The sequence below is a fragment of the Elephantulus edwardii genome, unplaced genomic scaffold (assembly GCF_000299155.1).
Source record: "Elephantulus edwardii isolate Elephantulus edwardi_28Jun2011 unplaced genomic scaffold, EleEdw1.0 scaffold00277, whole genome shotgun sequence".
Lineage (NCBI taxonomy): Eukaryota > Metazoa > Chordata > Mammalia > Macroscelidea > Macroscelididae > Elephantulus > Elephantulus edwardii.
The window spans coordinates 1,598,188-1,623,543 of record NW_006400027.1 but is presented as its reverse complement, the minus strand read 5'-3'; the positions used below and the strand labels follow the sequence as shown (position 1 = coordinate 1,623,543).

General features: G+C 37.4%; 1 pseudogene; it reads right to left on the bottom strand.

Moving 5' to 3' along the window:
* LOC102862244 overlaps positions 1–25,356 on the bottom strand; it is a 73,109-nt pseudogene that overhangs the window by 42,546 nt on the left and 5,207 nt on the right.

Here is a 25,356-nt window from a genome sequence, read left to right as displayed (position 1 = left end):
TTATTATCATTATTATTTTTCTTTTCTTTTTAATTATTATTTATTATTATTGCTATTAATTTTAATGAATATTTACAGAGATTTTGGATTTTCATTCATTCATTGTTGCACTTTTCACTCTGCCTAACCCTCCACTCCAGTTCATTCTTCTCTTTGAAAAGTAAAAGAAAAATTCTTTCATTGTTATACAATCCCTCCCCCCAAGTCCACTCCACTACGCAGCCTTAGTTCTGAACTCCTGTCATCACAATAATACATAATCATATAACCCTTTTAAACAATTCTCTCTCTCATTTGTTTAAATCCAGTATACATAATTTATCCCATCTTTCTCAGTCTCCATCCAACCCCAATGACAGTCCTGTTTTACAACAGTGGCACTGTTGTATGCAGTTTTTGTCCTTTTGTGTCTGAGATATTTCACTCAGCATAATGTCCTCTACAACAACCCATTTTAAATAATATTTCATGAGTTCCTTGGTTTTTCAATGCAGCATAGTATTCCATTGTGTGACTATACCACAGCTCCTCTAACCATTAATTTGTTGATGGACGCTTAGGTTGTTTCCAACTCTTTGCTATTGTGAACAAAGCCACGATAAACATGGGTGTGCATGTGTCTGCTTGGTGGTGGTTATGATTTCTTTAGGGTATATTCCCAGTAGTGGAATTGCTGGGTCAAATGGTATTTATATTTGCAACTATTTGAGAAAGCACCATACTGACTTACATAGTGGCTGCACAATTTTACACTCCCACCAACAGTATGTAAGGGTTCAAGTTTCTCCACAACTTCGCCAGTATTTGTTATTTGCTGTTCTGTTAAATTTTGCCATTCTTACTGGGGTGAGATGATATCTCATAGTTGTTTTGCTTTGCATCTCTCTTAGAGATAGGGATTTTAACCATTTCTTCATATGTTTCTTTGCCATCTGAATGTCGCCTTTGGTGCAGTGTCTGTTCATATCCTGTGCCCATTTTTCAATTGGGTTGTTTACCTTTTTATCTTGTAGTAGTGCTCGAGTATTTTATTAATTCTAGATATAAGTACTTTATCTGACATGTCATTCCCAATTACTTTTTCCCAGTCTGTGACTTCCCGTTTTTACCCTGTTAGAGAAGTTTTTGGATGTGCATAGGGATTTGATTCTTAGAAGGTCCCATTCATCTATTTTATCTTCTCCTGGTTGTGGATTTTTCAGGATACTTGGAAGACTGTTTATGTTGTGGAATAGGACTACTAGAGTTCTTCCAAGCCTTTCTTTAATGAAGTTTATAGTCCTTGGTTTTAGTCCTAAGTCCATGATTCCTTTTGAGTTGGTTTTTGTATATGGAGTGAAGTTTACATCTTGCTTGAATTTTCTGCAGATAGTTTTCCACTTTTGCCAACATCATTTGTTTAAAATGTTAACTGATTTGATCCCCTTCTCAAAAATCAGTTGGCCATAGGTAGATGGGCTGATTTATGGATCTTCAATTTTATTTCATTGATCTATGTGTCTATCTTCACTCATTAGTGTTCAAGGCTTCAAACCTGTTCTTGAGATGGTGCTGAAATTCAGGTGGAATAGACTCAAAGTCATATTTTGTTTCCCATGGATTCAGTTTAATTTTCCTCATCTTCAGCTTCAACTTGCATATGAGTAGTTGGCGGTCTGTTCCACAATCAGCTTCTGGCCTAGTTTTCACAGTTGATATTCAGCTTCTCCAGTGATTCTTTCTGCAGATGTAATCAATCTGATTCCTATGCATACCATCAGGTGAAATCCATGTATATAACCTACGTTTATGTCTCTTAAAAAACGTATTTGCAATGAACAAGTTATTAATTGTGGAAAATTCAATCCCATCCCAAAGAAGGGTGACCCAACAGAGCGTGGAAACTATGGAACAATATCACTGATTTCACATGCAAGCAAGATTCTACTGAAGATTGTCCAAAAATGACTGGAACAACACATCAGCAGAGGACTGCCAGAAGTCTAGGCTCGGTTTAGAAGGGGTCATAGTACCAGGGATATTGTATCTAATGTTAGATGGATATTAGCTGAAAGCAGAGAATACCAGAGAAATTTATTTCTGTGTTTCATTGACTATGCAAAGGCGTTTGACTGGGTGGATCATAACAAACTGGCTGACTCTCAGAAGAATGGGAATCCCAGAACACTTGATCGTGCCAATGTGAAACCTATACTTTGACCAAGAGGCAGTCATCAGAGCAGAGCAAGAAAACACTGCATGGTTCAAAACTGTGAAGGGCATACGCCAGGGATGTGTCCTGTCTCCATACCTTTTCAACATATATGCAGAACAGATTATCTGGGAGGCTGGGCTCTGTGAGAAGAAATGTGGGGTCAGGATTGGTGGAAGATCTATCAACAATCTGCATTATGCAGATGACACAACCTTGCTTGATGAAACGGAGGAGGACCTGAAGCACTTGCTGCAGCCTGCCTCCAATATGGATTGAGGCTCAATGTCAAGAAGGCAAAGATTATCACCACTGAGCCAATTGGCAGCATCAGGATGAATGGTGAAAATTGAGATTGTTTACAGCTTTAGTTTCCTTGTCTCCACAATCAACACTCTTGGCACCAGTAGCCAGGAAATTAAGAGACATATTGCCATGGGAAAGTCTGCTGTTAGGTACCTTTCCAAAGTACTGAAGAGCAATACTATCTCTCTGGAGACTAAGGTGCATCTGGTACAGGCCATGGTCTTTGCGACCACTTATTATGCATCAGAGAGTTGGACAATGACTAGGGAGGATAGAAGGAGAATTGACGCCTTTGAGCTGTGGTGCTGGAGAAGAGTACTGAGAGTACCATGGACTGCTAGCAAAGCAAACAGATTCATCCTAGAGAGGGTTAAACTGGGCAGCTCCTTGGAGGCAAGGATTCTGGGGCTTCGTCTGACATACTTTGGACATATTGTAAGGAAGGACCGGTCCTTGGAGAGTGACATCATGCTTAGTAGTGTAGAGAGACAGCACAGGAGGCGAAGGCCCTCTATAAAGTGGATTGATTTAGTGACTGGAGTAATCGGGATGGGTGTATCAGAGACAGTGTGATTGGCACAGAACAGAGCAGAGTTTAAGGCTGTTGTGCATAGGGTCACTATGAGTCGCAAATGACTCGGCAGCACATAACAACAACATGTGTCTGTCATTGTATCACTACCACACTGTTGTGACCACTAAGGTGGTGTAGTAGGATTTGAAATCAGGGAATGTGATGTCTCCTACCTTGTTTCTATTTTTAGGGAGTGCTTTGCTTACTTGGGTCTTCTTTCCATTCCAAATGAAACTGGAGATTGCCTTTTTGCTCTCGTTGAAGAATGGGATGGGTATTTGTACTGGGATTTCTTTGAACATGTAAATTACCTTTGGTTATTGCAATTTTCACAATATTGACTTCCTATCCATGAACAAGGGATATTCTTCCATTTCTCAAGGTCTCTTCTTGTTTCTTGTAGTAATATTTTGTAATTTTCTTTGAATAGATCCTTTGTGCTTCCCAAGTATTCTATCTTGTGACTAGCTATTGTGAAGAGTATTGTTTTTCTTAGCTTCATCTCTGTATTCTCTTTGTCACTGTAGAGAAATCCAACTGATTTTTTTAATGTTGATCTTGTATCCTGCCACTTTACTGAATTGGTCAACTAGGTCTAGTAGTTTTTTTGGTAAATCTTTAGAGTTTTCTAAGTATACTATCATACCATCTGTATAGAGATAATTTTACCTCCTCTTTACCAATTTGAATACCTCTTATTTCCATCTCTTATCTTATTGCTATTGCTAAGTCTTTCAATACAATATTGAATAAGAGAGGTGATAGTGGGAATCCTTGCCTATTCTTAAAGGGAATTCCTTTAACCTCTCTCCCTTGAGAAAAATGTTGGCTCTTGGGTTTGTGTATATACTTTTTATTAAGTTGAAGAAATTTCCCTCTAATCCTATTTTGTTAAGTTTTTTAATCAGGAAAGGGTGTTGGATTATGTCAAAGACCTTTTCTGCATCAATTGATAGGATCATGTAGTTCTTGCTCTTTTCTTTGTTAATGTGATCATTTATACTGTTTTCCTTATGTTGAACCATCCTTGCATACCTGTTATCAATCCCACTTGGTCATGGTGAATTATTTCTTTGATGTATTGTTGAATTCTATTGGCCAGGATATTTATTCAGGATTTTCCCATCTATGTTCGTGAGAGATACTGGCCTGTAGTTTTCTATTTTGGTGGTATACTTTCCTGGCTTTGGCACCAAAGATATGTTTACTTCTTAGAATGAGTCTGGAAGAATTTCAGCTTTTTCTGCTTCCTGAAATAGTTTATGTTGAATTGGTGACAGTTCTTCTCTGAATGCTTGATAAAATTCACTTGTAAAGTCATCTGATCCATGGCTTTTTTGACTGGAAGTTGTTTTATTACTTTTTCAATTTTTTCTTTTGTAGTGAGTCTGTTCAGGTGTTCAATTTCAGTTTGTGTCAGTTTAGGTAGGTTGTGAATTTCTAAGTATTTGTCCATTTCCTTTAGGTTTTCATTTTTGTTTGAGTATAGTTTTTTATAATATTCTAAAGTTAGCTTTTTTATTTTAGCTGGTTCTGTTTTAATGTTGCCTGATTCATTTCTTATTCAGATTTTTTGTGTCTTTCCCTTCTTTTCTTGTTAGTTTTCCTAGTGGCTTGTCAATTTTACTGAATTTTTCAAAAAATCACCTACGTTTTGTTGATGGTTTCAATTGTTTTTTTTTTGTTTTCTATTTCATTTATTTTTGTTCTAATTTTTATAATTTTAGTATTTTTAAGTGCTTTGAGTTTTCTTTCTGTTCATTTTCAATTTGTTGGAGATGTTGGGTTAGATAGTCAATGGTCATTTTTTCCCTGCCTTTTGATGTGTTTACTTATGGCTATAAATTGACCTCAGATTACTGCTTTGGCTGTTTCCCAGAAGTTTTGGCATGTGGTGTTTTCATTGCCATTTGTTTCAAGAAACTTTTTCATTTCATTTTTTTATTTCTTCTAATACTGACTTATGTTTTTCAGCTTCCAAATGTATGTTTTTTCCTCTTTTATCATTTTATTATTAATGTCTAATTTTGCGGCATTGTGGTCTGAAAAGATGCTTTGTTTTCTATGGGTTTTTAATTTATTGATGCTTGCCTTGTGACCTAAAAGGTGATCTAATCTGGAGAACATTCTATGCACATTGGAGAAGAAGGTATACTGTGCTTTTTTGTGATACATTAGCCTATAAATATCTACTAACTGAGTTGGTTTATTGTGTAATCCTTCAACATCTTTCTTGAGTTTCTTTCTGGTTAGTTTTATCTTTTCTTGAGAGTGGTATATTGAAGTCTCCAAGTACTATAGTGGTGTTGTCTATTTCCTTTTTCAGTTTTGTTAATGTTTGTTTTATGTATTTTTCAGGTCTTTCATTTGGTACATAGATATTAATTATTATGTCATTTTGTTCTATTGACCCTTTCAGCATTATGTACTGATCTTCTTTGTCTTTTGTGATGGTTTTGCATTGAAATTTATTTTATCAGAGATTAATATCACTACTCCTCTTTTCTCTGGTTGTCATTTACTTGCTATATTTTCCCCACCCTTTTATTTTTAGTCTTTCTTCATTTTTCAGGTGTCTCTTGTAGGCAACATATTAATGAATTTTGGGGGTTCTATCCAATCTGCTACCCCTTTTCTCTTCAGTGGTGCATTTAAACCATTCACATTCAGTGTGATTAATGAGAGACAAAGTTTTATTGCTATCATTTTGTTGAATTCTTTTTGGTGTTGTTATTAATTACATTGGCCCATCCTGTTTTCTGTGGCACTTCCTTAAGAAGGACATCTCTCAGTGTTTCCTGCAATGCTGGCCTTGTTTTTACAAACTCTCTTAGGTTCTGTTTTTCTGGGAACATCTTGATCTCTCTTTCATATTTGATGGACGGTTTCTCTGGGTACAGTATTCTTGGTTGACAATTGTGTTATTTGTGTGTTCAATATATGTCATTCCACTGTCTTCTTGCTTGCATGGTTTCTGCTGAGAAATTGGCACTTAAATTTATCTGCTTTCTCTTATAGGTTACTCTTTGTTTCTCCCTAACTGCTTTCAGAATTCTCTCCTTATCTTTAGTTCTGGAAAATTTGACTATGATATGCTTTAGTGTTTTGGTTTGGTTTTTTTTCTTTGGGGGGGTCTATTCTATATGGTATTCACTCAGCTTCTTGAATATATATTCTCTCATTCTTCATTATGTCTGGGAAGTTTTCTTCTAGTAATTCTTCCACAACTTTTTCGGTGCCTTTACTTGCTTCCCCCTGTTCTTGGATTCCAATGATGCACATGTTATTTCTTTTGATGGTGTCCTACATTATTCTTGGGTTTTCTTATTTTTCCTTCTTTTTTAATTCTGCTTTTTGCTCTAACAGATCAGTGGTGACAATTCTATCTTCTATTTCACTGGTTCTGTGTTCCATATTTTCAACTCTCTTTATACGTCCCTTCATCATATTGACAGTATCTGAAACCTTGAACCTCATCTTTTAGATCATGATTTCTTGTTTTTTCCAGTGCCTCTAATGCCTTGTTAGTTTTATCTGTATTGTTTTTGGATTTTTTTTAAGCTCCTCCGGATTTTTGCTTGCAGTGTCCTGCAATTCTTCAAGTTTATTTTTACCCACTGAAAATATTCAATCATTGTTCTTTTGAATGCTGTGTCAGAAGGTTCCATCACACTTTCTGGCTTCAGGAAATCCATTGCTACTGTGTCTCTTTTGGGAGGTTATATCTTGCTTTGGGCTTGTGTGAGGAGAAAGGTAGTCTGCTTCTTTTCAGACACTGCTGTGGCAGAGTGTTTCTCGCTTGAGAAGATAGCTGGTTCTTGATCTGACATTACTGCTCCAGAGGAAAGTTGGACAGGCACATAAACAGATGCGCAAAGGGTAGGTATATGTGCAGATACACACTTGTGCTGGGGCAGGGTGGAGATGCACACACATATGCACATGGAAAAGGGAGTGCAGGGAATACCTTGCTTAATTTTCTGCTGGTCTGCTGGCTCCTGGTGAGTGGGTCCCACTGCTACTTCTTCCTTCTTCCTGTGGCTTGCTGCACCTCACAGAGGCTCGCTGTATCCCTCCACACTTGCTTAACCCTGCCGGTGCTTCCAGTTCCAATGGTTCTCAAATGTCCACATTGATCCACAGCAATATTTTGAGAAGCACCTATATATTTGTGCTCTTGTTTTGCCTGAGGCCTGCTAGGCCAAGGCCCTGACAGCAGTTTGTTCCCCAAACTACCAGAGAGAGCACGGAGGAAGCCTGTTGTTCCCTTCTTGAAGTGGCCTCTCACCTTCTTCGAGGGACACAGGATCTCCATGTTGCCTGAGTTAGAGATTCCACATGGTCAGGCCTCACAGCAGTTTGTTCCCCAAAGTATCTATTTAGTTGTCTGAATTTATGGTGCAGGGCTTAGCTGTGGTGCAGGCGTAGCTGTGGTGTGGGGCATAGCTATGGCTCGTGCATTATTTTTATATGCTGTTGTTGTTGTGTACCATTGACTCAGAACCCACTCATAGCTGACCCTGCAGTGTATTTTCAGAAGCAGTTAATCACATAGGAGGCGGTCATCCACTCTTCTCCCTAGGAGCAGCTAGTAATTTCGAATGGCATGCCTTTTGAGTTGCATCCCTGCTCCTTACTACTAGGCCACTAGGTACAGACACAAACACACACACACACACACACAAATAATTAATAATTTTTAATTAACATCAACTAGTCTATGGATACAAATTACCAAAATAATAATATTATGCGCTATTGTAATGTTTGGAAGCAGGAGTGGCATCACTTCCTGAAAAAACATGGCTCTGGAAACTATGTGAACTTTGAGAAATTACAATGTTAAAGAAAGACTTCAGGTCTTTTGTTCATAGGGTCAGTATGAGTAGTGCTTGATTCTACGGCAATCAACAAGAACAACAATATTGTAATATAGAACTCTGGTGGCATAGTCTATAGTAAGTTTACCAGCTAACATGAAATCTGTGTCTATCTGGCAATTAGAATCCACCAGCAGCTCCAAGGTAGAAATATGGACTATCTCTTCTCAAGCAATTTATGTTGTTGTTTTTATGTGCCATAAAGTTGCTTGTGACTCATAGTGATCCTATGTACAACAGCCCGAGCACCTGCTCTGTCCTGTGCCAATCATATTGTCTCTGACACACCTACCCCCATTACCCCAGTTACTGAATCAATCCATCTCATAGAGGGTCTTCCTCTCCTGCATTGTCCCTTCACCCTCCCAAGCATCATGTCCTTCTCCAAGAACTGATCCCTTCATGCAACATGCCTAAAGTATGTCAGAAGAAGTTTCCGAATCCTTGCCTCCAAGCAGCCTGGTTTAACCCTCTTCAGGATGAACCTGTTCATTCTCTTAACAGTCCATGGTATATTCAATACTCTTCTACAATACCACAGCTCAAAGGCATCAATTCTCCTTCTATGCTCCCTAGTCATTGTCCATCTTTCTGATGCATAGCAGATGATTGCAAAATCCATGGCCTGTATCAAGTGCACCTTAGTCGCCATAGTGACACCATTGCTCTTCAGTACTTTGGAGAGGTCTCTAACCCCAGACTTTCCCATCACAATATGTCTTATAATTTCCTGGGTGCTGGTGCCAAGAGTGTTGACTGTGGAACCAAGGTAACTAAAACTGTGAACAATCTCAATCTCTTCACCGTCTAACATGATGCTGTCAATTGGTCTAGTGGTGAGAATCTTTGTCTTCTTGATATCGAGTTTCAATCCATATTGAAGGCTGCAGTCCTTCTGAAAACCAGTTATGAGTTGGCTCCAACTGAAAGGTGAGAGACGAGAGGGAGAGATAATGATATATTTCCAAGGAATTATTTAAAATACTAAATTTTCAACAACGTGTGCATAAATACATAAAAAAGCAAAAATAGCACCAATTTTATTGTATTACCTGTCAAAAGTCTAACAAGAATAAACTTAAACCCACTGCCACAGAGTCAAATTTGACTCATAACAGCCTTCAATGCATTTCTGAGACTGTAGATCTTTATTAAGATTTTTTTCTCATAAATCAGCTGATGTATTTCAACTGCCAACATTTCTGTTATGCACCATACTTCGAAGGCTCCTTAAAGATAATAAAGGATCTTCTAATTCCACATTCTCATTTCATATATTTCTTAAACTTCAGGTTCATCGAATCTCAAAAGGCCAATTGTTACTGCAATATCCTGAGCAGACAAAATCTGTATACACTCATCAATATTTTAAACACTGCCTTTTTGGAATAGTCTGGGAACCAAACACCAGATTTTAAAAATCTATTTCTTTTTCCCAGAGATTGCCAACTTATGCGTCCCTATTTAGCACACTGATCATGAGTAGTAAAGAAAAAAGAAATTTGATACAATGTATTCAGGTATAAAGTTTACTACCGTGGGTTGAAACTCATAGAACCTTCTCAAAGCAAAATTTAATTTCTTGTTTCTTATTCTGATTGATTACTTTTTAATTAGCATTAAATGTATGTTAAATAATCATAGATTAGAAACAAATTCCCAAAGACAACTTAAAGAAGGAAGTATCCACATCTTACTAGTTATCCTTTTATTTTTAAAATAACGCTCTTATGTAGTATTTGTTCTTATGAGATTGAATTTGTTTACTCAACATAATGCTCTCTAGCCTCTCCCATGTTATGTAGTATTTTCAAAGTCATGCCTTCTGAGTGCTGCATAGTATTCTATCCAGTGAATGTACCAAATTTCTAAATCCATTAATTGTTGATGGGCATTTGGACTGTTTCCATGTTCTCATTATTGTGAATAACACTGCTATGAACATTGGTGTACAGATCTCGATATGTTGCTTCATTTCTATTTCCCTCAAGGTATATTCTTAGTAGTGGAATAACTGGGTCATATGACATTTTTATGTTTAGCTGTTTGAGAAAACACCAAACTGCTTTCAAACACGGTTGTACCATTATACAATCCCACAAACAGTGTATGAGAGTTCCAATCTCTCCACATCCTTTAAAACATTGATTGCTATCTATTCTGTTAAACTCTGCCACTGTTACTGGTGTGAGATGATATCTCATTGTAATTTTTACTTGCATCTTTCTGATAGTCTAAAAGGCAAAAGAGAGGGGGCAAGTGGGATTGAGGGTGGAAGAAAGAAATCATAGGGATACAGAGTTTGATGGGCAGAGGGGACCTGAAAAAGTGAGGTGATAGTGGACATAGACCAATGGTATTTAATTTTATAAAATACAATGAAGAAATGAACAAAATCACTGGCAATAAGAGAGATGCAAATCAAATCCACATGAGACACCATCTTACCTCAGTAGCAGTGGCAAAGTTTAGCAGGGTAGAAAGTAAGAAATGTTGGAAAGGATATGGAGAAATAGGAACTCTTATACATTGCTGGTGGGATTGTGAAATGGAACAATCACTCTGGAAAGCAGTTTGATGTTTCCTCAAAACACTGAACATAGAAACTCCATATGACCCAGCTATTCCACTGCTTAAAACATACCCTGAGAAAATGAGAACTGAGGCACAGAGACTTGTATACTAATGTTCATAGCAGCATTATTCATTTTCACAGAAACATGGAAACAACCCAAATATCCAACCACGAGGGAATGTATTGAGAAATCATGGTACATTCACCCAATAAAATCCAGCACACGGGAGCAATGATTTTGTAAATTACTACGCAAATTGGGAAGGACTGGAGAACATTATTTTGCTGAGTCAACTAACTCAGTTTCATAAAGACAAATACTATATAAGGCCATAATTGTCGAAGGAGCAAAAGCATCCAAGTTGGGGAGTGGGGAGAGGGGCAGATTATTCATAGGTCATATAATTTGATGGGTGGAGGGTGGGATAGATAAAGGAAGAGGGAAGATCTGGTGTAAAAAATAATGTACAAGATCTTTGTAAGTAAACCAGCATAAAGTAAAATAAAAAAATTTAAAAAATAATAAAGGAACAAAAATCCTCTCAGCTGGACCAATAAAGAGCATTATGATAAAAGGGAATGTATAAGAATTTTGTATGTAAGCCTATATAAAAATTTTAAAAGGAAGGAAGCATCATGTAAAAATTATATTTCCATACAGGTCATCTAATACTGCTCAGAGCTCTGAGCTTAGTCCTATGGCTTTTAATATTTTATCCTTCCAGGAATATCAAACTCGCAGATACACAGTCAGACACCAGGATCAATCAATATCCTTCTTCTATGGTTTCAATTAAAGTGAATGGAAAATTGTGACTACAAAAATAAACGTGTTTTAGTACTCATTTTTAAATATTTTACCCTCAAATGTTACTCTTCTAAATATTAATGGTAGTTATATGATACATACTAAATGAGTAAAAATATACCAGTATGTAGTCTAAAGAGGGTTGTTGCTAACCTTAAATAATTAGCACTAAAATGTCCCTTCTCAGGAAAAGGATTTTACAGCATAGATCTAAAACAAATATTATTGAGTGATCCTGTATCATGAGTCTGTCTGTAACAAGCAAATGTGCTGAAAGACCATCATAATTTTTCTTCCTGTCCTGATATTTCTAGCCTGGACAAAAAGAATGAACATAATAATAACAATAGTAGAAAAGAGGCAGTCTGACTGATAAATCTGCATGGGAAAGTTTTGTTGTATACATAATTTAATTGCAAATGAGGAGTAGGGGTGACACAATGCCTAAAGGCTAGAATAAAATGATAACCTCATTGTGTCCCAAAGTTATGCACTGGTCTGTTACTGATCAAGAAAGACTTAGGAGCAGAAAGGCGGTAAGCATCTGTTCTTGACTTCCTTGTCAGCTCAGTACAGCATTGTCCAAATAGAATTCACACTTGGGTTAATTTCACTATGCAAATAAAACAACCCAAGAATTTTTCAATACCAATGGATTTTTCAATTGGCATTTTAAATCCAACCTCCACCTCCCAAGCCAAGGCACTCCTCCAGTGACTTTGATTAAGCCTTTTGTAGAATTATGAACTTGGAGAGCTTTTTAAAGGAGAAAAGGATTGAATGCCAGGTGGGATTTAGCCAAAGCTGTCACAGCTCTCGTTGTTACCCCTCATAATCCATCTTACTGAATCAAAACAGCAAAGTGTGAGCAAACAGCTTAAGCAGTTTGTTTGAAGATACACTCCTGTCTTTCTAGGAGGGATTAAGTCATGGCCTCCATTTGTTTGGAATATGATTATCCACATGAAAATTATGAAATTCATGTAGCATATCTTTGAGCCAAAATGTTTTATAACTTTTCATTTCTGGATTATAAAGATAATAAGGTTGTAGTTTTTATATAGAAACATGTAACCTCTCTTGAGTCTTTCAAAAACTAAATCTTTTGCATTTTCCAAAGGAAAACAGAAGATACTGATGCTCAAATTCATACATAATGAGTCAGGAGATGTCTTTAAAGATATATCATGACAATTCCAGATGTGGAAAGAAGGGCATTATTTTTAACATCTGCTCCATAAAGGCCACATTCATGTCCTTTTACAATAGAGGAGACAGGTTAGTTGGCTGTGAGTTTGAGGAAGAAGGAAAGAATAAACTTAACTCTGTTAAACATCTCAGCAATGTTTTCCCATAGAAGGCAGTGATATCAAATTTTCATTTCTGTTAACTGGATGTGAATCTTGGCATGGTATCTCTAAACATATAATACTGAGGTTCATTTGGATCACCAAATAATTCATTTTTAAAAAAACTTTCTCAATGTTATATTATTTTCCTTATTTGGTATATCTTTAGCATTGTACTTTCTAACAGAATTACTTCTTTATTTATTCATTACTGAAACAGCAGTTAGACAATTCCATAAACAGGTCTGAGATTGATAGCAATACTTTTAGATAATCTTATATTTTACATTTTCTCATATTGCATAATTTGAATTCATATCTATTTCCTCACATTTTCCAATATCTTGTCAAATACTTTAATAATCAATTTGGTTTTTTATGTTCTAATGATCCTTTAATTGAGAAAGGAGAGGACTGTTACTCAAAAGTACTAAATGCTCCTTATGTGTCAATATCAATGAGAGTTCTTGGATAAACAAAGACTAATAAAACACTGTTCCTGCCTTTTTAAATTCAGTCTAGTAAGAAAACAAACACAGCAGTGGAATAAATACTCTACATGATAAAGAACACAATACAAGGGCAATCACTGTGTTGAAGACACAGATCTCCATAGCACTTAGGCAAAAAATTCATTTCATTCATTCCTTTTATAGATCCTTTATAACCAATGTGAAGACTCATTTTTCTTTTGATCTTTGAAATATTGAGTGAGAGCAGGCCCAATAATCTTCACTGATACCTTTTTTTCTTTTTCAAGTAACTTGTAGTGCCAAGAATACTTTATTCCAGTAATTAAAATGTCTAGTCCATCTTATTGATCAGAATATCAACTTCAGGGTAGTTATAACTTCTCTTCTTTGCCAATTTTGTGGTACTTTCTTTTTCTTTCCTTTCTCCACTATATATTTTTTATGCATTCAATTAAAATCTCCATATACAAAACTTCCTGCCTCTATTAAGGAAGGAACTGAGGGTTTGTGTATAGGGTGAAATGTGGGTCTTGCTTAAGTTTTCTGCATATGGTTTTCCAATTTTGCCAAAATCATTTGTTAAACAGATTGTCATTTCTCCAATTAACTGATCTTATCTCCATGTCAAAGGTCAATTTACCATAGTTAGATGAGCTGATTTCTGCATTCTCAATTCTATTCCATTGATCTATGTGTCTGTTACTGTACCAGTACCATACTGTCTTGACCACCACAGCTGTGCAGCAGGGTTTGAAAGCAGAAAGTGTGATGCCTCCTACCTTGTTTCTCTTTTTCAAAGTATTTTACTTATTCAATAAAATTAGAAATTGCCTTTTACATCTCATTGCAGTCTGGTGTTTTCTCAAAAAGTTGGAAATAGAAATACCATTTAACCCAGTAATTCCACTATTCAGAATATACGCTAAAGAAACTAGAGCCAAGACTCAAACAGTTGTATGAACACCCATGTTTATTGCAACTGCAAAGAGATAGAAGCAATCCAAGTGCACATTAACAAACAAATGAATAAAAAACTATGATACATTCACACAATGGAATATTATGCAACATTGAGAAACAGTGAACTCATAGAACATTACACAACATTGAGGAGTCTGAAGAACATTATGCTGAGTAAAGTATCTCAGTTATATAAGGAGAAACACTGCATAACATCACTGTTATAAAATAGGACAGACATGGGAGGGAATTTGGAAGGAGAAAGGGAAAAGAATGGCTAGATAATAAACACTGTATTAGAACAGATGAGGTGAAGAACTGTCTGAAAGGAATATATGATTAGTATTATATGTATGATAACAATTTGGAACAAGGGAGATGTTGCAGGGTGGGCTAGGAGAGGAGAGGGAAGAAAATATGCAAAAATGAATAAAAATAAATAATTTGTTTAGTTAAAATTTTTATTTTATACTGGTTTAATTACTAAGTTTGTATACATTGTTTTTCACAGCAGATCTTTACCATTTCCTTTACCCACCCTTTTCTCTACCCAGCAAATTGTGTGACTTTATGGTTACCCCTACCCCTGCCCATCCTTGCCTCTCTGCTCCCACTCTCACCCTTGAATCCTCATACACATTTTACTAGTTACCTTTCTATATCTACAATAGTGGTCTTATACAACATTTGTCCATATGGGACTGAGTTAATTCACTTAGAATAATGCTCTTCAGTTCCTCCAGAGTTAGGTAATGATTTTCAAAATCATTGCTCCTGTAATGATTCCATTGTGTGAATGTACCCTTATTTTGCAATCCATTTCATTGTGGTTGGCCATTTGGGCTGTTTCCATGTTCTTGTGATGGTAAACAACACAGCTATGAACATTGGTGTACAAAACTCCATTTCTGTCTCAGTTCCAATTTTTTTTTTAGTATATCTTAAGCACACAACAACATGTCCAAAGTATGTTAGACGGAGCCTCAGAATCCTTGCCTCCAAGGAGCCACCCGATTTAACCCTTTCCAGGACAAATCTGCTTGTTTTCCTAGCCGTCCATGGTATTCTCAATACTCTTCTCCAGCACCACAGCTCAAAGGCATCAATTCTCCTTCTACCTCCCTGGTCATTGTCCAACTCTCTGATGCATAACAAGTGATTGAGAAGACCATAGCCTGTATCAGACGCACCTTAGTCTACAGAGAGACACCATTGCTCTTCAGTACTTTGGAGAGGTCCCTAACAGCAGACTTTCCCATGGCAATGCACCTTTTCATTTCCTGGCTGCTGGTGCCAAGACTGTTGACTACAGAGTCAAGCAAACTAAAGCTGTGTACAATCTCAATCTCTTCACCATCCATCCTGATGCTGCCAATTGGTCCAGTGGTGAGAATCTTTGTCTTCTTGACATTGAGCCTCAATCCATATTGGAGGCTGCAGTCCTTGACACTCTGCGGCAGGCACTTCAGGTCCTCTTCAGTTTCAGCAAGCAGGGATGTGTCATCCGCAAAACGCAGGTTGTTGATAAATCGTCCACCAGTCTTGACCCCACATTCTCCTCATAGAGCCCCGCCTCCCGGATAATCTGTTCTGCATATAGGTTGAAAAGGTATGGAGATAGGATGCATCCCTGGCCTACGCCCTTCCCAATTTTGAACCATGCAGTGTTCCCTTGCTCTGTTCTGACAACTGCCTCCTGGTCTAAGTTTCGCATTAGAACGATCAAGTGTTCTGGGATTCCCCTTCTTCTCAGAGTCAGCCATAGTTTGTTATGATCTACACAGTCAAATGCCTTTGCATAGTCAATGAAACACAGATAGACATTCCTCTGGTATTCCCTGTTTTCAGCCAAGATCCATCTAACATTAGCTACAATATCTCTAGTACCACGACCCCTTCTGAAACCAGCCTGGACTTCTGGTAGTTCTCTGTTGATGTGCTGTTCCAGTCGTTTTGGGATAATCTTCAGTAAAATCTTGCTTGCATGTGAAATCAGTGAGATTGTTCTGTAGTTTCCACATTCTGTTGGGTCACCTTTCTTTGGGATAGGAACAAATATAGATCTCTTCCAGTCAGTTGGCCAAGTGGTCGTTCTCCAGATTTCTCGGCACAACTTGGTGAGCACGTCCAGGGCAGCATCTGTTAACTGAAATATGTCAATTGGTATACCATCTATTCCTGGAGCCTTATTTTTTGCCATTTTCTTCAAAGCAGCCTGAAGTTCTTCTTTCATCACCATAGGCTCTTGTTCATATGTTGTTTCATGAAATTCTTCTGTGTCTTCCAATTCCTTTCGATACAGTGACTCAGTATACTCCTTCAGCGCAGGAGAGGAAGGCCCTCTATGAGGTGGATTGATTCAGTGACTGGGATAATTGGGATGGGAGTGTCAGAGATGGTGCGATTGGCACAGGACAGAGCGGAGTTTAGGGCTGTTGTACATAGGGTCGCTATGAGTCGCAGGCGACTCGACAGCACATAACAACAACAACAACAACATATCTTAAGCAGTGGAACAGCTGGGTCATAAGGAATTTCTATGTTCAACTTATTGAGGAAACGCCAAACTGCCTTCCAAAATAATTGTACCATTTTACAATCCCATCAATAATGTATAAGAGTTTCTATTTCTTCACATTCTTTCCAACATTTACTTTATTTCCAGCAGTTATGAGTATTTTTTTTCATGTTTCTGTTGAGCATCTGAGTATCTTCATGTGTGAAAATTCTTTCTATATCTTTTGCTTTTTTGGTAATTGTGTTATCAATATTTTTCTTTTGGATGCCCTGGAGAATTCTGTAAACTTTTGATATGATACCCTTGTTTGAAATGGTATTGACAAATCTTTTCCCATTCAGGAGGTTTTAATAATAAATATTTTTTTTAAATTGTTCTAAATGTTTTTTTGAAAAAAATTTATAAATAAAATAAATTCAGTCCATTTCATTCCAAACAAGTATATATCAAGAAAGAAATGCTCTTCCTTTTTAGAAGTGAGACAAATGAAAAAAATGTATATATATAACACAACAGGAAGGAACTGGAGAGGATGAGAGTAAACAAGCCAAGAAAGACACTTATGTTTGTATTATTAATACTTGAACAAAATCAATGCTTTCATAAAATCTTAACTTACTCCACAATTATTTTTGGATGATCAATTGCATGGTAAGGCCCTATTCTACTATTACACATAACAAAGTAAAGGAACTGATTTCATAGAATTTACAATCTAGTGTTTACTTGGTTTTATTGATGATGCAAAGGCATTTTATTCTCCAAGGTCTTAAGGAACAATGATATCAATTTAAAAACTAAGATGCATCTGATTCAAGTTATGGTCTTTTCAATTCCTTCTGATACATATGAAAGCTGAACAATGACTAAGGAGGACAGATAAATCAATGCCTTTGAGTTCTGGTGTTAGAAAAGAGTATTGAATATTCCATGAACTGCCAAAAAAACAAATTGATATGCCATGGAGAAAGTGCAGCCTGGTGCTCCTGGGATGCAAAGATTGCAAAACTTACATGTTTTTGGCATGTTGTTAGGAGGAACCAGTTTTTGGAAAGAACATCATGCTTGGAAAGGTGGAGTCAACGAAAGAAATGAAGACCCTCAATCCAAGAGATTGGCACAGTGTATCAATAAGTCAAGCATATCAGAGAAGTGGCAGAGTAGGACAGGTTTCAGATCCATTATTCATAGGGTTACTGAGTTGTAGTGGACTCTGTGGGACCTAATAACAGCAACAACCACAACAGCATGAGTCAGAGCTAAGTGAATGGCACAGTCAATGGCTGTCAGGGGAAACAGCAATTCCCACCTGAGGGAAAACTAATCATACACACCCAGAGGTAGGCAAATATTTCTTTTGTTCAAAAACAATAAAAGGGCCGGTATGGCTAGAGAAGAATGGTTAAGTAGCAAAAGAAAGACTATCATTGATAAGACCAGAAACAGAGGTAAACTAGAACACAGCAAAAATACTCAAAATTTCCCAAAAGCTGCACTTCTCTGACAATTTGAATCTACAAGGGCTATGAGAAGGAAAGATGGGCAATCTCCTCATGTGCACGATGAAAAGCCTCAGAAATCTGTTGGCTGGTCATCTATGAGCCAGTTCCAGCTCAAAAACAATGAATTATTTATGAAATATGAGTTATTAAAAATAAATATGAATTTAATTATGCACCTTCAAAATGTTTTGGAAACATTTCTGCATCAATGATGTCACTTTGAAGACTAAGGTGTGCCTGATTTAGACCATGGTCTTTATGATCATTTGCTATATACATCATAGAGCTGCACAACAAATGAGGATAACAGAAGAAGAGTTTATGCCCTTGGGTTGTGGTGTTGGAAAAGAGAACTGAATATCCTATGGACTACCAAAGAACAAACAAATATGCTGTGGAGAATGTGTACCAGGATGCTCCTTGGAGGCAAGGGTGATGAAGATCGCTCTGACTTTCATACTTTGAGCATATTGTTCAGAGAAGTTATTACTTGGAAAGGGAAGTCATGCTTGAAAAGGTAGGGGAGGGAGTGTTAGGTACTATGTATCTTGATTGCATGTTTGGTCAATTTCAAAATGCAAGATTTGGTGAAAATTTTCTATTTCCTCTTTTTTGGCTCTACCTGTAGTAACACATATTTTAATAATTGTTGTATTAACAGATCATCCTTGTATGCATATGGATAATATTCTGTCACAACACTGTAACATAATTATTCTTCTGTTTTTCATTATCAGCATATTTTACCATGTGATTGATTGTCTGATTCAAAGTGAGCAAAACTATTTCATCTTATTTTACTAGTGCCTAGAATATTGATGTTCATGTGCTCCCTTTAATTTTTCACAACTTCTAGTTTTTCAACACTCATGTTTAGTACATTCCACGTTTCAATTATTAAAAAGTATTTGTCACCATTTTTCCTCATTTTTATTAACTTCCAAGCTTTGTTCTTCCTTTAATACTATATCTATGCATGTACCTCTACTATTCATAGGGTTTTTAGAGGTCTGCTATTTAAGATGTGTATGGCCAATTCCACTTCCTAGTCTGTCTTAGTCTGTGAGGTCTACTAAAACCTGTCCACCATAGGTGACCCTTATGGCAGTTGATATACCAGTAAGCATAGCTTCAGCATCATAGAACTCACAAATTATCTCAATATAACAAACTGACAGACAAGTGTTGTACTAATTGTAACAATGAAATACAGTAAATGAAATACATTAAATAACGAAATACAGTAAACAATACTGTTAAGGTTAATTGTTGTTCATTAATAAAAATGGAAAAAGAAAATCTAACATCAAAAAAGGAGTTAAAATGTTAAGATGAATTCTTTTGAGGCTATGAATCTATGGAGTTCTTCTTTTTACTTTTGCATAGTTTTCCGATTCACTGATAATCTTTCAAATGAAGAAAACATTATCACCAAAGGGATTCCATTCTCCCTCTTGTCAAGATAAACCTGGTTACAATTCCTATCTAACGTAGATGCACACACATAATAAAGCCTAAATAAATGTATGATTATAAAAATATATGAATAATTGAAGTTAGTTACTTGGAATGTTCTTCCCCATATAAAGCCTTCAGTCCTGTCTACGGGAGAGCTTTTTGTCCTGCTTTACTGAGTTTTATAGTGTGCAACAAATGGTTCTGCCTGTGCCCTCTGATCTTAGTTTACTGAAAAACTCCACAGGAACTACATTAACTGTATCTTGGGAAAAGTTGGTAGAAAAGCTCAATGTCTGTAGCCAAAATTGGGCCAGGAGCTGACTGTGGAAGAGACCATCAGTTGAAGTAGAATAAAATAAAAATAATTCCTTAAGAATAAAAATATTAATTGAGCATATCTCCACTGAATTTAAAAACCACCCTAAGAATAGATTTAATGCATTGAACACTAACTACCAAGACCAGACAAATTGTGGAATGACATCATGGACATCATTTTTTAAGAAAATGAAAGGTCCTTACAAAGACAATGAAGAAAGAAAAGACCAAAATGAATGTCAGAAGAGATTCTGATGATTTACCATTCTGTTGTTTTTCAGTGTTGCATAATATTATATTAATATACCAAAACATTACACAACATGGGGGACTCTGGAGCACATTATGCTAAGTGAAATATCTCAGTTACAAAAGGACAAATACTGCATAGTACCATTGTTATAAAGTAGATCTGAAATGGATGTTTGGGAGGAGAACAGATTAGAGTGGGCCATTGCATTGCAACATGAAAGAAAGAACTGTCTAAAATGAATATATGATTAGGCATTATGTATACAACAACAGCCCAGAATAAGAGATATATCATGACAAAGAGGTCTGGGGTAGGGAGTGGGTGCCTGGGGGTAAGGTAATTGTGCAGCAATGAAAGATTATTTAAAAAAAAATAAATGCAGAAGGGGAAGAGTGGGTGAGGGCTAAAATGTGCAACAATGAATGAATTAAAATCTAACTTCTCTGTAAATGTTTGTTAAAATTACAATTAAAATAAAATTTATTTAAAAATGAAAATAAAAAAGATATTCTGAAATCTGAATTAGAATGAAAAGAAGCCAAAACAAGGGGAAGGAGTACTGAAGTAAAAGAGCTAAGTAGAAGATTTCAAGGATAGCTGAAGAAAACAAAGGTAAACATAATAATGAAATGTTCAAGGAACGGGAGTTAGAAAATCAAAGTGAAAGAACATAATTTGCATTTTTCAACTAAAAGAACTAAAAAATAAATAAAAGCTTCGAATTGCAACAGTGAAGGATTTACTGGGCAAAGTCTTAAATGATTCCAAAAGTATCAAAAGAAGATGAAATGAATATATAGTCATTGAACAAAAAAGAATCCATCAACACCCAATCATTAAAGGAATTAACATACAATCAAAAACTAATGGTACTGAAAGTTGAAGCCCAAGCTTCAGGAAGGCATTGACAAAATACAAGTTTCCAGAATTGGTAAAATACCATTTGAGGTGTTTCCAAAAACTCTGGACATGCAGTCTCTGACAATAAATATGGCAAACTGACTGGAAGTGATCCAAATTTTTTCCTATTTCCAAGAAGGTAATGCAACAGACAGTGGAAATAACTGAATAATACCATTAATATCACATGGAAGTAAAATCTTGCTTAAGCTTATTAAAAAACAGCTAGAAGAGTACATCAACAGGGAACTTGCAGAAATTCAATCTGAATTCAAAAAATGCTATGGCACAAAGAATATCATTGCTGACATCAGATGAATCTTTGCTGAAAGCAATGAATAATAGAGAAATGTTTACTTGTGTTTTATTGACTACGTAAAGGCATTTAACGATGTAGATCTAAACAAATTTTGCCTAATACTGAAAAAAATTGGGATTCCCAGAACCTTTAATTGCACTTATAAGGACATACTTTGGAAGCAGGAGTGGCATCCACTTCCTAAACAAAATACCTCTGGAAACTCTATGAACTTTGAGAAATGAAGATAGTTATAGAAAGGTTTCAGGTCTTTTCTTCATAGAGTCACTCTGAGTTGTGCTCAACTCAGCAGCAATCAATAACAATAAGAACAAAGACATACCAGGAAAAGAATGAGCAATTCTTAGAAAGACCTATTTAGGGTCCCTTTCTTAATGGTATTATTTCATGATGAAGAGATAAAAGTCATCACAAGCAAGAATATCAAGCTCTATCTGTGCTTTCCATAGGCCAAGTGTCCATCAACTTCACACAATGGAGTGCTATCATCACTAAAGCTATTATTAAGAAGTGTGAAGCACTATGCAATACAAATGAATGAGAGGGGAAAAAAGTCTGTCACAAAAGGACTACTATGGCATATGACCACTGTTAGAAAAAGGTAAGAAAAGGTATATATACATATACAGTAGCTCATGGATGATTACTAAAGGTGGAAAGAAAGGAAGAGGGGAATTAAATAGGAAAGTTGAACGAAGGGAAAGGCAATACAGAATCAATCAAACACTGTAATACATTAGTTACATTAATCATTGTAAATAATATTATGAGCTCTCGTAGCCTTGTGGCAAGAAGCTGTGCTGCAATCCCTAAAGCACGTGGTTTGAGACCACCAGCTGCTCTGCAGAAGAAGAATGGGCAACTTCCTCCAGTGAAATTAACTGCCTCTGAAAACCCACTGAAGGTTCAGCTATGGGTTGGTTCCAACAGTCTATAACAACAACAACAACAATTCTATTATAGAACAAATATGGATATGAATGAGTGAATGGAAAATAATATGATTTACAAACTTTCACTCAAATAAGAAACTGACCCTTGGAAACATAGCTACATTGGTCACTTTAGGCATGAGTCAGGGAGGCAGCAGAAAGCAAGCTAAGGAGACAAGAATCATGTCAGTAAAACAGCTCTGAATCTAACTATGCTCTCAGCCCTCCAGTTTCAATTTAACTCATTCATCAACTGTGTTTCAAGGCATGATAGTTCAGGATCTCAGAAAATTGATGTTTCTTGACAATGGTGGTGCTTCAGTCATTAGCGTCGCTTCTCCTTTATTCTCACTCATATATTTGTCATGTGTGAGTTTCCTACTTCTCTAGTTGTCAAAATTTCGCAAAAGTCTGCCTGAAAAACAAGGATCTCATCCAGAAAAACTGGATGAAATATGTTTACGGCATTGAAATTTATGGGGGAGAGAATAGTCTAAAAGTATTATATTTTAGGGCATTATTTTTATCGTAGGAATATGCAATGAGGGTTGTAGAGTGGATTATATTTGGGGCTAGGGGGTGGGGTTTGGGGAGGTGCGGGGGGAGGATTGTGTACCAATGAGGGAGTTTTTCTTTTGCTTTTCAAGGAGAGGAGCAAATGGGGGGGGGGGTTGAGTGGGGAGAAGGGTGCAACAATGAATGAATGGAATCCCAAAATCTCTGTAGATGTTCATTGAAATGAAAAATAAACAACCTAAATTTAAAAAAAAAGAATTAATTCCACAAATTACAAAAAAAAACCAACCAGGATCTCCTCAGTCTTGAAAATGTTCCCAGGCATATTATTCACAGAAAAGTGCTCTCAATTATCTTCCAACATCTTTTTGCCCTGAAGTATTTCTGTGCTACCGATGAGACTCCCATGTTTATCCCTAGGTTCATACCCAATCCCAGCTTGATTTGTGGACAGCTCTGAGTTATGTCTGTTTTGTATTACAGTCTAGCACTGAGTCATTTAGCCTTAGGTACAGTGTTTGAGGGGCAGAAAACACTACCTGTTATACTCAGTTGTCTGCAAGTCATCCATAAGTGCCTTATCAATATCAAGAAGTGACTATTTCATGGCCTAATACCCTTCCTTCACCATAGATGAGGTGACAGGGAGAAAATAAGCCTGTGTAGGGTCTAAATTTGTTGGTAAGACATGTTCACTCTCTGTAAATCTTGAGAGAATCCTCCAAGGTGTTTGGAAGCCTTGTCTTTAAAATCTATCCAAGAAATAAGATTAGCTGAAGAGAGAAAAGTGAAATTATTGAAAAAAGAATGATTTTACTTATTCTAATGAAAACAGGTTGCCCTCTTTGCCCTTTTGTTAATCTGCGTGTGTTCTGTTGTGCATAGGGTTTTCAGAGGCCTGCTATTTCAGAAGTGGGTGGCCAATCCTTCTTCCTAGTCTGTCTTAATCTGAATGTTCAGATTTAGAGGAGTATCTGACAGACAGCAATTTGTGAAGCAGTTAAAGATAAATCCCTTATTGTGGGGGTAAGCGTTAGTTAAAGTGTTGACCCCACCCTTAGCCCAGTGCCTATACCCACTTACTCCCCAGCTCCACCCTCCAACAGGATAACCCTTCTCATCTACCAAGTCCCTTCAGAAAATATCTTACATTGTCCAACCCATGATCTGACAGCTTGTATCTTAAGCTTTCTTGGCTTCTGTGATTCGAAAAACGATTACTGCTAATATTTTTCTTTTGACCAGTTTCTCTTAAGTTTAGTTGTGCTGTCTCCAAGGGAAGGTGACGTTTCCTGTACAACTTCTGTGTAGATTATGTGGGTACCTGTGAAAAAACGCCTACACTTTCCTTGTCTGAGGTGGCTGCCGCTTTCAAGCTTCCCTTCTTCCCAGAAGCACGCTTGTCAGAGTTTCCAAGGGTTTGTTCCCGCTGGAAATCCTGGGTACCTGTGAAAAACGCCTGTCCCTTGCTTATCTGAGGTGGCTGCCGCTTTCAAGCTTCCCTTCCGCCCAGGGGCACACTTGTCAGACTTTCCAAGGGTCTGTTCCCGCCAGAAATCCCAGGTACATGTGAAAAAAACGCCTGTCCGTTGCATATCTGAGGTGGCTGCTGCTTTCAAGCTTCCCTTCCGCCCAGGAGCACACTTGTCAGAGTTTCCAAGGGATTGTTCCCGCCAGAAATCCCGGGTACCTGTGAAAAAACGTCTGTCCGTTGCTTACCTGAGCTGACTGCTGCTTTCAAGCTTCCCTTCCGCACAGGAGCACGATTGTCAGACTTTCCAAGGGTTTGTTCCTGCCGGAAATTCCAGGTACCTACGAAAAAAACGCCTTTCCGTTGCCTATCTAAGGTGGATGCCGCTTTCAAGTCTCCCTTCCACTGAGCAGCACACTTGTCAGAGTTTCCAAGGGTTTGTTCCTGCTGGAAATCCCGGGTACCTGTGAAAAAACACCTGTCCGTTGCTTATCTGAGGGGGCTGTCACTTTCAAGCTTCCCTTGCGCCCAGGAGCACGCTTGTTAGAGTTTCCAAGGGTTTGTTCCCACCGGAAATCCTGGGTACCTGTAAAAAACGCCTGTCCGTTGCTTATCTGAGGTGACGGCCGCTTTCAAACTTCCCTTACGTCCAGTAGCATGCTTGTCGGAGTTTTCAAGGCTTTGTTCACGTCGGAAATCCCAGGTGCCTGTGAAAAAAGGCCTGTCCATTGCTTATCTGAGGGGGCTGCCACTTTCAAGCTTCCCTTGCGCCCAGGAGCACGCTTGTCAGAGTTTCCAAGGGTTTGTTCCCACCGGAAAACCCGGGTACCTGTGAAAAACGCCTGTCCATTGCTTATCTCAGGTGGCTGCCGCTTTCAAGCTTCCCTTCCGCCCAGGAGCACGCTTCTCAGAGTTTCCAAGGGTTTGTTCCCGCCGGAAATCCCAGGTACCTGTGAAAAAAACACCTGTCCGTTGCTTATCTGAGGTGGCGGCCGCTTTCAAGCTTCCCTACTTCCCAGGAGTATGCTTGTCAGAGTTTCCAAGGGTTTGTTA